At 37.2% G+C, this 11,741-nt stretch overlaps 1 pseudogene; it reads right to left on the bottom strand.

Moving 5' to 3' along the window:
* Positions 1-922: 922 nt before the first annotated feature.
* On the bottom strand, positions 923-5,527 carry LOC116420744 (annotated as a pseudogene).
* Between the last annotated feature and the right edge of the window lie 6,214 nt (positions 5,528-11,741).

Below are 11,741 nucleotides of genomic sequence, written 5' to 3'. Positions count from 1 at the left end.
AATGCTTAGCACATAGTAGGTGCTAGATAAATTTTAGCTATCATTATTATGGTTGATGAGGAAATTCAAGCAAAACAGCAGGCTCCTGTAAGTGATACTCAATAGTAGTTAGTGCACATTATTACCATCACACAATGGACTGAAAGATATAGAAAGCACATGATATTGCTGACATTTTGGGGTAGGTGGGTGGGTGTTTTGTGTTTGTTTATTTTTGTTATAAAAAGGGCGTTTGATTCAGCGGAGAAAAAGCCTAGTTTAAATGCTGTCTTCCAACAAGGAACATATTATCCCAGGCATATGAATGAGTGAATGAATCAATAAAAGAACATTTATATTTATTTGTCTTCACTATGCAAAGCATTGTGCATGCAAATTAAAAAGGAGAGCTTGTCCCTGCTCTCAAAGAGCTCACTTTCTATTGGAAGAGACAAGAGATACAGATTTCAATTGCAAATCAAATGGAAAAGATGAGTAGCTATTAGAGTGGGGTAGCAAAGCAGACAAGTGTTAATGCATCTTTTTAAATTATTAATTAATAATAATTCCCTAAAATCCCACTGATAATTTTATTGTTAAGTTGTTTTTTGTTTTTTTTGTTTTTTTGGTCATACTCGAGTCTTTGTGACCCCAGTGGAGTTTTCTTGGCAAAGATACTGGAGAGATTTGTCACTGTCTTCCCCAGGGACCCATTTACAATTGAGAAAACTGAGGCAAATAGAGTTAAGTGCCTTTCTCAGAGTCACATTAACTAGTATATGTCTGAAGCTGAATTTAAACTCAGGTCCTCCTGACTCCTGACCCAGGAGTCTACCTATCGTGCTATCTAGCTGCCTTCCACTGATAAAACTATACCTGTTTTTTGATGATGAACAATATGATAAACTTCAGTAACAAGAACTTTACCCCCTCTCCTCTGCCTTTAGGGCTTATGGCAATACCTGCCAGGTCTAATCTCCTCAAGGGTTGCACCCCGGATGATGACTGGAAGCAGGGTCATCTGCCTGTGGGCAGAAGTGGGTCAGCAGCTGGTGGTAATGGTAGTGATGAGGTTAGATTGCTCCTTCTCTCATTATTGATGGTGGGGACCAGTCTGGAAGCAAACTTCCCCCCCACCACGAGTTCTACTTTCCTTTATTTAAATAACTGAAGCATTAGCTTTGGCACAGCAGGGGAAAGGAAGGGCTCTCAAAATGAGGTGAGGGAACAGCAGCATAGGGAAGGCTGGGGGGGGGGAACAGAGTTGGGCAATGGTTGGAGCTAGATCTGTATTTCTGCCTTCCCCTGACCTTTTTAGGCACACCAGTTCTAATTGACATAAAAATTAAGGAGGAAAGAGAACAAATAGAAACAGTCATCTCTCTCCAAAATCATTCCTAGGGAGAGATTAAAGGGGAGGATTGCTAGTTCCATCCAGAGCCAAAGCTGGGCTGCACCAGTCAGGGAGGGGAATAAATAGATTAAAAGGGGGAGAATATTATGGGGCCCCTAAGGCTCTGTTGGCATTAGGCTCAGCCCTTTGCCCTGCAGGGTTAGAAAAGACACCAGCAGCAGACTCCTAGATTTTCTGGACCCTAGTACCTGTGGGTGGTACAGGGAGGAGATTCACTCCAGCACCAGCTGATGAATACAGCCACAGCTGTGATGATCTTCAACACTTTGAGGGCTGAGATGCAGCCACTGAATCCTGATAATGGATGCTGGCACATGTATTGTATCCTGGATGGAGAAAAATGAAGAAATTGAATGAACTGTCCCTCCTGAAAGTCTTGTGCATAATGTCATACCAGAAGACAAAGGAACAGTAGGACCTAGAGAATAGAGAACCCCAAATTAGAGCTGCTGGAAATAGGGGTCACCCAGAAAGAGGCAGGCAGGCAAGGAAATCCAGGGGAAGGGCCAAGGTAATGAACATCCAGAGATAGTACAGAGTGGACTCTCTCTTCTGGGAATCCTGGGGAATTTCTTGTAAGAAGCAGTGTTGCATAAGACAAAATGAGGGCAGTTGGGGGGTAAGAGGATGGGATGGCAGAACCCCCCAGGGCTACATCACACTCTTCTCTCACAATCCAGCTCCTCGACCTTTCTCCACTGAGCTCCTCCTGCCTTTTCAGAAGTCCTGCTGTAGCTGCTGCTGTTGAAGCCTGAGTGTTAGAGGGGCTCTAATCTTGGGTTCTGTGGGGGCTGAGCTCTCTGGAAGGCAGCTGGAATCTGGGTGGTGGAGGTCAGGTGGGTGGCTCATTGCATGGTGGGAACTCACTGCTCTCAATGTAGACACTGAGTGTGCCATAATGGGTGCTGGAAGGGATTGTCAGAGTCTCTGGGTTTAGCAATTGGGCCATGTCTGAAGATCCGGCTTCAGCTTCAGTCTCTGAGGGGATCACTGCTATTTCTCAGAGTCTGGGGATCAGGTCCCTAAACCGTCTCCTTTGGAATTTGAGGGAAGATAGTGATCAGGGTGATAATGGCCATTTAATTTGTCCAGAACATGATGCCTCCTGTCTGTCCCTCAGATACTTGGCTATTTCTATGAGGCTGGCTTGTCCCAGCAATAGGATTATTATCATTTTTAGAAAAATATTATATTACTATCTTGACTTTTAAAATTATAATATTCATTGACTATATAACAACAATAATGACCTTGTTTGATTACCTTTTAATCATTACTATTGAACAAGTTATAAAAAAAAAAAGGATATATAATCTCCCCAAAGATGTCTGACACCATCATGAAGGAAATCCAACTCAGAGAGACCAAGCCATTTTATGGATGGTGAAACTATATGATGCTATTGTTTATGGTTGACACTCTGGTAATGGCATCAAGTCTGAGCACCATAGAGTCTTCTAAATTGGATCTATAATCACTCAAAGAATTCCCTTTAATTATCCATTCAAGAAGAACCAAGTGAGTGAAGAATGCATATTGCCCAGACTATGTAGTTGGATTGACAATCTACAGGGCTAATTTCATCAGTCTACAATGTATATCTTGTTGTGAAGTAGAAAATGAACAGTGAGTTGGACATAGAATTGAACCAGAAGGATGAATTGAATTGCTTTTGAGACATAGTAATGTTCTTTGAATGACCCTTTTCTTTGAAACAAAGATCCATTTTTGTGCTAATATTCTTCTGGTAATGGTGAATGGTAGTGAGTCATAAAACACTATGGCCTCTGAGAAGCTGACAATGATGACAGCACAGTGGACAGAGCACCAAGCAGGGAGATAGGGTAGAACTAAGTTCAAATCCAGCCTCAGAGACTGTGAGACTTTAGATATGTCACAACCTCTGCTTGCCTCAGTTTCCTCCTCTGTAGAAAAAAAGAAATAATATTACTATTATTTACATCTATCTCACCTGTTTTTATGAAGATCAAATGAGACAAATGTGCATAGCAAGTGTTAAAAAACAGTTAGCTAATATTATTATTGTAATGGATCATTAAAAAGGCAATGGGGAAGTTACTACAAGGTAAGTAATAATAGCTAATAGCTAGGATTTATATAGCATTTCCAAGTTTGCAAAGTGTCCTACCTGCCATACGATCTAGCTGCCTTATATGATATGAGCAAGTTATATTATTACAGACAAGATATCACAAAGAAGAAGAGATATCATCAAAGAAATGTTCTGTCCAAAGAAAAGACAGGATGATGATCATGTGGTAGAAAAGACAGGATGATGATCATGTGGTAATAATGAAAAATAACCAATAATTAGCTCGCCTGTTCAGTTTATGGATTCATGATATCAAGAGAATTAGAGTGATTCATGCTATCAAGAGAATTTTTTTTCACATCATAAAAAATATCAAAATTGATAACATTACAGATATACTGAAAGATCAAGCATTGACAAACTATAGAATATCTAGAAGAGAGTGACCAAAATAATGAGGACCTTGAAACCTTACTGAATGAAGATTAGTAGAAGTAACTGGAGATACTTAAACTGGAGAAAAGAAGACTTGATGTGAGAGAGGGGAATGAGGAAGGGCACAAAAGCTGTTTTCAAGCACTTTAAAGGATGCCATATCGAAGAGAAACTAGAATTGTTCTGTTTGGTCCAGAAGTCATCACTATCATCGTTATCATCATCGTCATCATCATCGTCTTCAGTAAATAGCAGCATTTCTATAGAGCTTTTTGCAAGAATGCTTTATATATATTATCTCATTTGATCCTCAAAACAACAATCCTGGGAGATAGATGATATTATTTCCATTTTATAGATTAAGAAATTGAGGCACAGAAAGGTTAAGTTATTGATTTGTCCTACTTGTGAGCAATTGATTTTCCTAATTGTTTAAATTTGACTTTATTTTTGTGAAAAGTGTTTTGTAATTATATTCATATAGTTCCTGGATTTGTAATTGTTGCTCCTTTGCCTTCCTAAATATCACATTCCATGACCTCTGGTCTTTTAATGTTGCAGCTTCTAAATGCTCTGTAATCATGATTGTGCCTCCCCAATGTTTGAACTGTTTCTTTCTGTCAAGTTGTACTATTTTTTCCTTAATGTGATGGTTCTGAAATATTATTCCTTGGAGTTTTTATTATGGGATCTTTTTCTTGAGGTGATTAGTGGACTTTTTCAATATCTATTTTGCCCTCTGATTCTAGGACATCAAAGAAGTTTTCCTTAATAATTTCCTGGATGATATTGTCCAGATCATCCTTTTGATTATATATTTTGGGTAGTCTAATGATTCTGATATTGCCTCTCCTGGATCTATTTTCCAGTCATTTTCTCTTTCTCATTTTATATATATATATATATATATATATATATATATATATATATATATATATATATATATACATTTTCTTCCATTTTATTATTCTTTTCAATTTGTTTGATTGATTTTTGCTGTTTCTTAGAGTCATTAGTTTTCATGCACCCAATCCTAATTTTTAAAGTTGTTTTCCTCAATTAGTTTTTGTACTTTCTTTTCCATTTGGCCAATTTACACTCTTTAAGGAATTATTTTCTTCAATGAATTTTTGTATCTCATTTTCCATTTGGCCAATTCTTTTTCTAAGCTGATGACTCTTTTTTCATAATTCTCCTACATTGTTCTCATTTCTTTTCTCAATTTTTTCTTCTTCTCTTAAATTATTTTAAGCTTCTTTTTTTAGCTCATTCATGATTTTTTTCTGGGCTTATAGTCATGTACTATTTTCCTTTGGAGTTTTTGCCATAGGTGATTTGATATGGTCATCCTCTTCTGAGTGAATTTGTGTCTTGATCTTCTCTGCCACCATAATAACTGTCTATGGTCAATTTTTTCTTTATTGTTTTTTGTTTATCTTTTTTTGGCCTTTTCACTTTCTTTTAAATTTGAGATCTTCTGTTGGGGTGAACGGGGGACTGTCTTGGGCTTTCTGCACCAGGGGCTGCAGGGATTGGTTCTTTACCTGGTACTGCACTGATGTTGCCCTGAGGTCCATGGGGAAGCCTGTGTCTGGTACTGCAGTGAGGAATTGGGATGGGTACTGACTGATGCTCCTGGAAGCCATAGGAACCTTACCTAGTGCTGAACTCAGGTCTTAGTGGAGGTGTCTGGCCTTTCCTGAGGCTGGTAGCATGTTTCTGTGCTTCTCTAGGCTACACTGAAGCACATGGAGTCTGACTGCTGGCAGCTGTCTATTTGCCCAGGGTTATGCTGAAGCACATGGTGATTCTCAGAGTTGGAGGCTGTCCATTTCCCTGGCTATGCTAGAGTACATGAGAGTCCTGGTGTTGGTGCTTGCCTGCTCCTTGTCACTGGGACTCAGGATCTACTACTGTTTTGCTGAGGTAGAACTTGCTAGGACACTTCTTGTACTGAACTGTGCTTCCCTTTTATCTGAGTGAAACAGACCTTTCTTGCCAATTTTCCAAGTTTCATGGGCTTATAGTGTGCTCTCTTGACCCTGTTCATAAAAGAACTACTGTGTACAATTTTCTCTTGGTTCTGTTCCCTTCACTCAACATCAGTTCATGTAAGTCTTTCCAGGCTTTTCTGAAATCAGCCTGATGATTGTTTCTTATATAACAATAATATGATATTCTATTCATATGCCATAATTTATTCAGTCATTCCCCAGCTAATGGACATTCACTCAATTTCTACTTCCTTGCCACTACTACAAACATTTTTTTCCACATCATAAAAGAACTACTACTATCATCCATGCTTAGCTTTTGCAAATATAAATTGGTCTATGAATTTTCTGGATAGTCTTTTCAGTCTCTATAGAGAACTCCTAGAGCCTGACACTCATTCCAATAAACTGATTTAGGCTCTCTGGGACTCAGTTTTCTCTGCTCAACAAAATGAAGGATTGGTGGTCCTAAATAACTTCCAGCTATAGGTCTCTGTCTTAGTCACTGTTTTAATATCTCACCTCAATTGGATGGACTCCTCCACCTCATTGATAAGACTAAGCCCTGAACCTGGCCCTGGGATGCCCTGGACTTAGCTTCAGGTTAATGATTGTGAAAGGCTGGGAGGGGGAGAAAGTTCAGGTTTCAGGCAGGGATTAAGGGAGGAGGCCTTAGGTTTAGGTTTAGTACCTACTTTCCTCACAGTCTCTTTTACCAGGTGCAGCCCAGAACCCTCCACACCCAAGGCAGACAGGTGGAAGGCATCAACTGTGCCCATGGAATGTACAGACTTCATAGAGGTGCAAAATGAGATCGTATGTCTTCTTGGGAGGGGAGTGTTTTGGAGGACTGAAGTGTGTCAAATAAAGGTGTGGTCCAAAGAAGGAACTGAATAAGACTCAGGTAGACAATGAATGGAACTGCAGATCCCTGCCCCTTCCCTAACCCTGCTAAGGCCTCAACAGATCAAGGGGCAGGGAAGACAGAACCCTATAAAGATCCCTTTACCCAAGGAACATGAAACCTAGAATATTCATCTTACAATAAGTCAACAAACATCTTTTAAGTGCTTACTATGTGTAAAATAGTGTACCAGGCAATGAGGATACAAATAAAGGCTCAAACATGGTGGATGCAGAGAAAGAAATGGAAACCATACTGGCATCTAGGAAAAACCCTGGGAGCCCTGGACCAGCAGATAAAAGATAAAAGAGAAGCAAGGATCCTTCCAGTGAATGTCTTGACTCCCAGATTTGTTTCATAAAAAAACTCATTGCCATCTTACTTACTCCCCCCATCCCAATTCTTTTTTTGTCAGATGACATCTCTCAGTCACTTCCTCTTCTTTCTGAAAACTTTCCTGATTTCTGCCTACTAAGGTCCAAGCCAATCCATTGCTTCTAAGAGAGTGATTCTTCATTTTTTTAGGTGCCATGGACCCTTTAGGCAGCATGATTAAGTCTATAGACCTTTTCACACAATAGTGTTTTAAAATAATTGAAAGAAATCCTATGTAGAAAAAGCATTTGACAAAATCCAATACCCATTCTTATTAAAAACACTAGAAAGCATAGAAATAAATGGAGTTTCCTTATCAATAGCATTTATCTAAAACCATCAGCAAACATATGTAATGAGGATAAACTAGAAGCATTCCCAGTAATATCAGGGGTGAAACAAAGTTGCCTACTATCGCCATTACTATTCAATATTTTATTAGAAATGTTAGCTTTAGCAATAAGAGAAGAAAAAGAAATGAAAGGAATTAGAAAGGTAACAAGGAAACAAAATTATCATTCTTTGTAGATGATATGATGGTATATTTAGAGTATTCTAGAAAACCAACTGAAAAGCTACCAGAAATAATTAACAACTTTAGCAAAGTTGCAGGAATAATAAATTCACATAAATCTTTAACATTTCTATATGTTACCAACAAGGTCCAGCAGCAAGAGATACAAAGAGAAATCACATTTAAAATAATTGTAGATGACATAAAATATTTGGGTGTCTACCTGCCAAGACAAAAATCAGGAACTATATGAACACAATTACAAAACATTTTCCATACAAATAAGTTAGATCTAAACAATTAGAAGAATATCAAGTGCTCATGGGTAGGTCAAGCTAATATAATAAAAATGGCAATTCTTACTAAATAAATCTACTTATTTAGTGCCATACCAATCAAATTACCAAAAAATTATAGAGCTAGAAAAATAATCATAAAGTCATTTAAAAGAACAAAAGGTCAAGAATTTCAAGGGAATTAATAAAAAATGCAAACAATGGTAGCCTAGCTATATCAAACCTAAAACTTTATTATAAAGCAGCAATCATCAAAGCCATTTGGTACTGGTTAAAAAATAGAGTAATTGATCAGTGGAAAAGGTTAAATTCACAAGACACAATAGTCAAGGACTATAGCAATCTAGTGTTTAATAAAGCCAAAGACCTCAGCTTTTGGGACAAGAACTCATTATTTGACAAAAATGGTTAGGAAAATTGGAAATTAGTGGGGCAGAAACAAAGCATTGACCAACACCTAACATCCCATACCAAAATAAGTTCAAAAAGGACTCATGATTCAGACATAAAGGGTAATACTGTAAGCAAATTAGGAGAACAAAGAATCTTCTACCTCTCAGATTTGTGTAGAAGGAAGGAATTTATGGCCAAAGAAGAACTAGAGAACATTTATGAAATGCAAAATGGATAATTTTGACTACATTAAATTAAAAAAGCATTTGTACAAACAAAAGCAATGCAGGGAAGCAGAAAACTGGGGGAAAATTTTTGCATCCAAGAGTTCTGATAAAGGCCTCATTTTTAAAATAGAGAATTGACTTAAATTTATAAGAATACACCTATTCTCCAATTGATAAATGATCAAAGGAAATAGACAATTTTCAAGTGAAGAAATTAAAACCATTTCCAGTCATATAAAAAAGGTGCTCTAAATCACCATTGATCAGAAAAATGCAAAGACAGACAACTCTGAGGTACCACCATATACCTCTCAGATTGGCTAAGATGATAGGTAAAGATAATGAGAAATGTTGGAGAGGATGTGGGAAAACTGGGACACTGATACATTGTTGGTGGAGTTGTGAAGTGATCCAACCATTATGGAGAACAATTTGGAACCATGACCAAAGGGTTATCAAATTGTGCATATCCTTTGAACCCAGCGGTGTTTCTACTGGGCTTGTATCTCAAAGAGATCTTAAAGGAGGGAAAGAGAACCACATGTGCAAAAATGTTTGTGGAAGCCCTTTTTGTAGTGGCAGGAAACTGGAAACTGAGTGGATGCCCATTGGAGAATGACTGAATAAATTAAGGTATATGAATGTTATGGAATATTATTGTTCTGTAAGAAATGATCAGGAGGATGATTTCAGAGAGACCTGTAGAGACTTACATGAACTGATGCTGAGTGAAATGAGCACAGCCAAGAGAATAACAACAGCATATTATGTTATGATTAACTGTGATGGACATGGCTCTTTTCAACCGTGAGGTGATTCAGGCCAATTCCAATGGACTTGAAATGGAGAGAGCTATATGCACCCAGAGAGAGGACTATGAGGACTGAATGTGGATCACAACATAAAATTTTCACTTTTTTGTTATTAATGTTTGCTTGCTTTTTTCTCATTTTTTTTTTACTTTTGATCTGATTTTGCTTGTGCAGCACGATAAATGTGGAAATATGTATAGAAGAATTGCACATGTTTAGCCTATATTAGATTGCTTGCTATCTGGGGGAAGGGGTGGAAGGAGGGGAGGGAGAAAAGTTTAGAACATGGGGTTTTGCAGAGGCATCTTTGCATGTATTTTGAAAATAAAAAGCTATTATTTAAAAAAAAAAAAGAAAAAAGCATTCTTCAAAAAATCCTCAAACAAACAGAAAAAGAAAATTATTGAACTAACAAATAAAACTAGAAGCTGGTTTTTAGGGGGGGAATAAAATAGATAAACCATTGGATAATTTGATTAGAAAAGGAAAGAAGAAAATCAAATTACTAGTATCAAAAATGAAAGGGGTGAATTCATCACTGTTGGAGAAGAAATTTAGACAACTGTTAGGAGCTATTTTGCCTAATTATATGCCATTAAATTTGACATTCTGTCTTTTTTAAAAATAATGGCTTTTATTTTCAAAATACATGCAGAGATGGTTTTCAACATTCACTGTTGCAAAACCTTGTGTTCCAGGTTTTCTTACCTTCTTTCCTCCTACCCACATCCCCTAGTTGGCAAGTGGTCCAATATGTGTTAAACATGTGCAAAATTTTGACATTCTAAATGAAATGGGTAAATATATACAAAAAATTACCTAAATTAACAAAAAAAGGAAATAAAATATTTAATTAATCCAACTTCAAAAGAAGGAAAGAAATCCTAAATATCACTGGGAGTTCAATGAAAATAAAGATGCATTTTTTTCCTATCCAAATTCATAGACCACATTAAATCCCTCCATGGACCCCTTGAATTCACACTCTAATGCTAATCATCCAAGCACATTGCAACATTTTTTAGTTAAATCCTTTTTTCCTTGCATGACTCCCAATTAAACAAGGGGCTATCTGATGACAAGAATCCCCTTTGACACTGGCCTTCTGGGATAGCCCTCTCAATCTCCAAAGCCAACCCCATAACTGACTGACAGAATCAACCTAAGCATGTGGTTGGAGGAGGGTAGAGAAGTCAGAGAAGAAACCAATCAATCAACAAGCATTTATTCATCACTTACTGTGTTTAAGCATTGGTTCCAGTACTAAGAATATAAAGACAAAAGTCCAAGACTTCCTATCCTCAAGAGGCTTACAGTTTACCAAGGGGGAGGGGAGGATGGGTAGGGGATACATACAGAGACACATACAAAACATACCTGGAATAGATCACCCAGGATACCTTGGTGCCTGGAATGTTGAAGAAAACAGCACAAAGAAAACATGGGTTGAGTAAGGAATCATCTCATTTAGTCTTGTATTCTTATCAACATTCTCTCCTTCACTATGCTAGTGTGTTGAGCATTTTAAGTAATCTTGGTCAATTCTTGGTCAAGTCCAAGGTCACTGGGACTTTGGTGAATTATTAACTAACCCCCACCCCAACCAACATGCAGGTCCCTTCTCCCTTATCTTCAGTAGTCATACTTGTTATGGGTATGGCAAAGAAAGGTTATACTTATATCATAGAATCACCAAATAAAAAAAACACCTACCCCAATTTATACCTGAATATAACATATATATATATATATATATATATATATATATATATATCCCTAAAATATATACAACAGCCCCAAATAGTCAATTAGTCTCAATTTATCAATCAACAAGCATCTATTAAGTTTCTGTAATATGCCTGGCACCCTGTTAGATGCTGAGAATACTAAGATTAAAATGAAAAATATCCTGTCCTTAAAGAACTTACATTCTGTACAATTTATGTAGATTAGTTTTATATATATATGTATGTATATATATATAAACACATATGTACATATGTGTACATGTGTAAATAAATCTATATGTATATAATATATATGAAAGCAAACAAAATAATTGCAAGGTAATTTTGCTGGGGAGAACTAGCAACTGGAGTAAATCCAAAATGGTCTCCAGTGAAAGGTGGCATTGGGATGAGTTTAAAAAAAAAATTAGGGACTTCAAAGCAGAGCTGAAGGAGTTCATTCCTGACAGGTAGAACCTGTGCAAAAGTACAGAGATAAGAGAGGTTCAAGCATCTCCAGTAACAAGGAACTCACTGCCTTCCAAGGTAGCCAATTTTCCTTTTAAATAACTTTGTTGTAATTCTAAGGACATTCTTAGGTACATAGATAAAATAGGC

This window comes from Sarcophilus harrisii, chromosome 1, assembly GCF_902635505.1.
Source record: "Sarcophilus harrisii chromosome 1, mSarHar1.11, whole genome shotgun sequence".
Lineage (NCBI taxonomy): Eukaryota > Metazoa > Chordata > Mammalia > Dasyuromorphia > Dasyuridae > Sarcophilus > Sarcophilus harrisii.
Note: the sequence above shows the minus strand (reverse complement) of the source record. Positions and strands in the feature narration are given on the sequence as shown.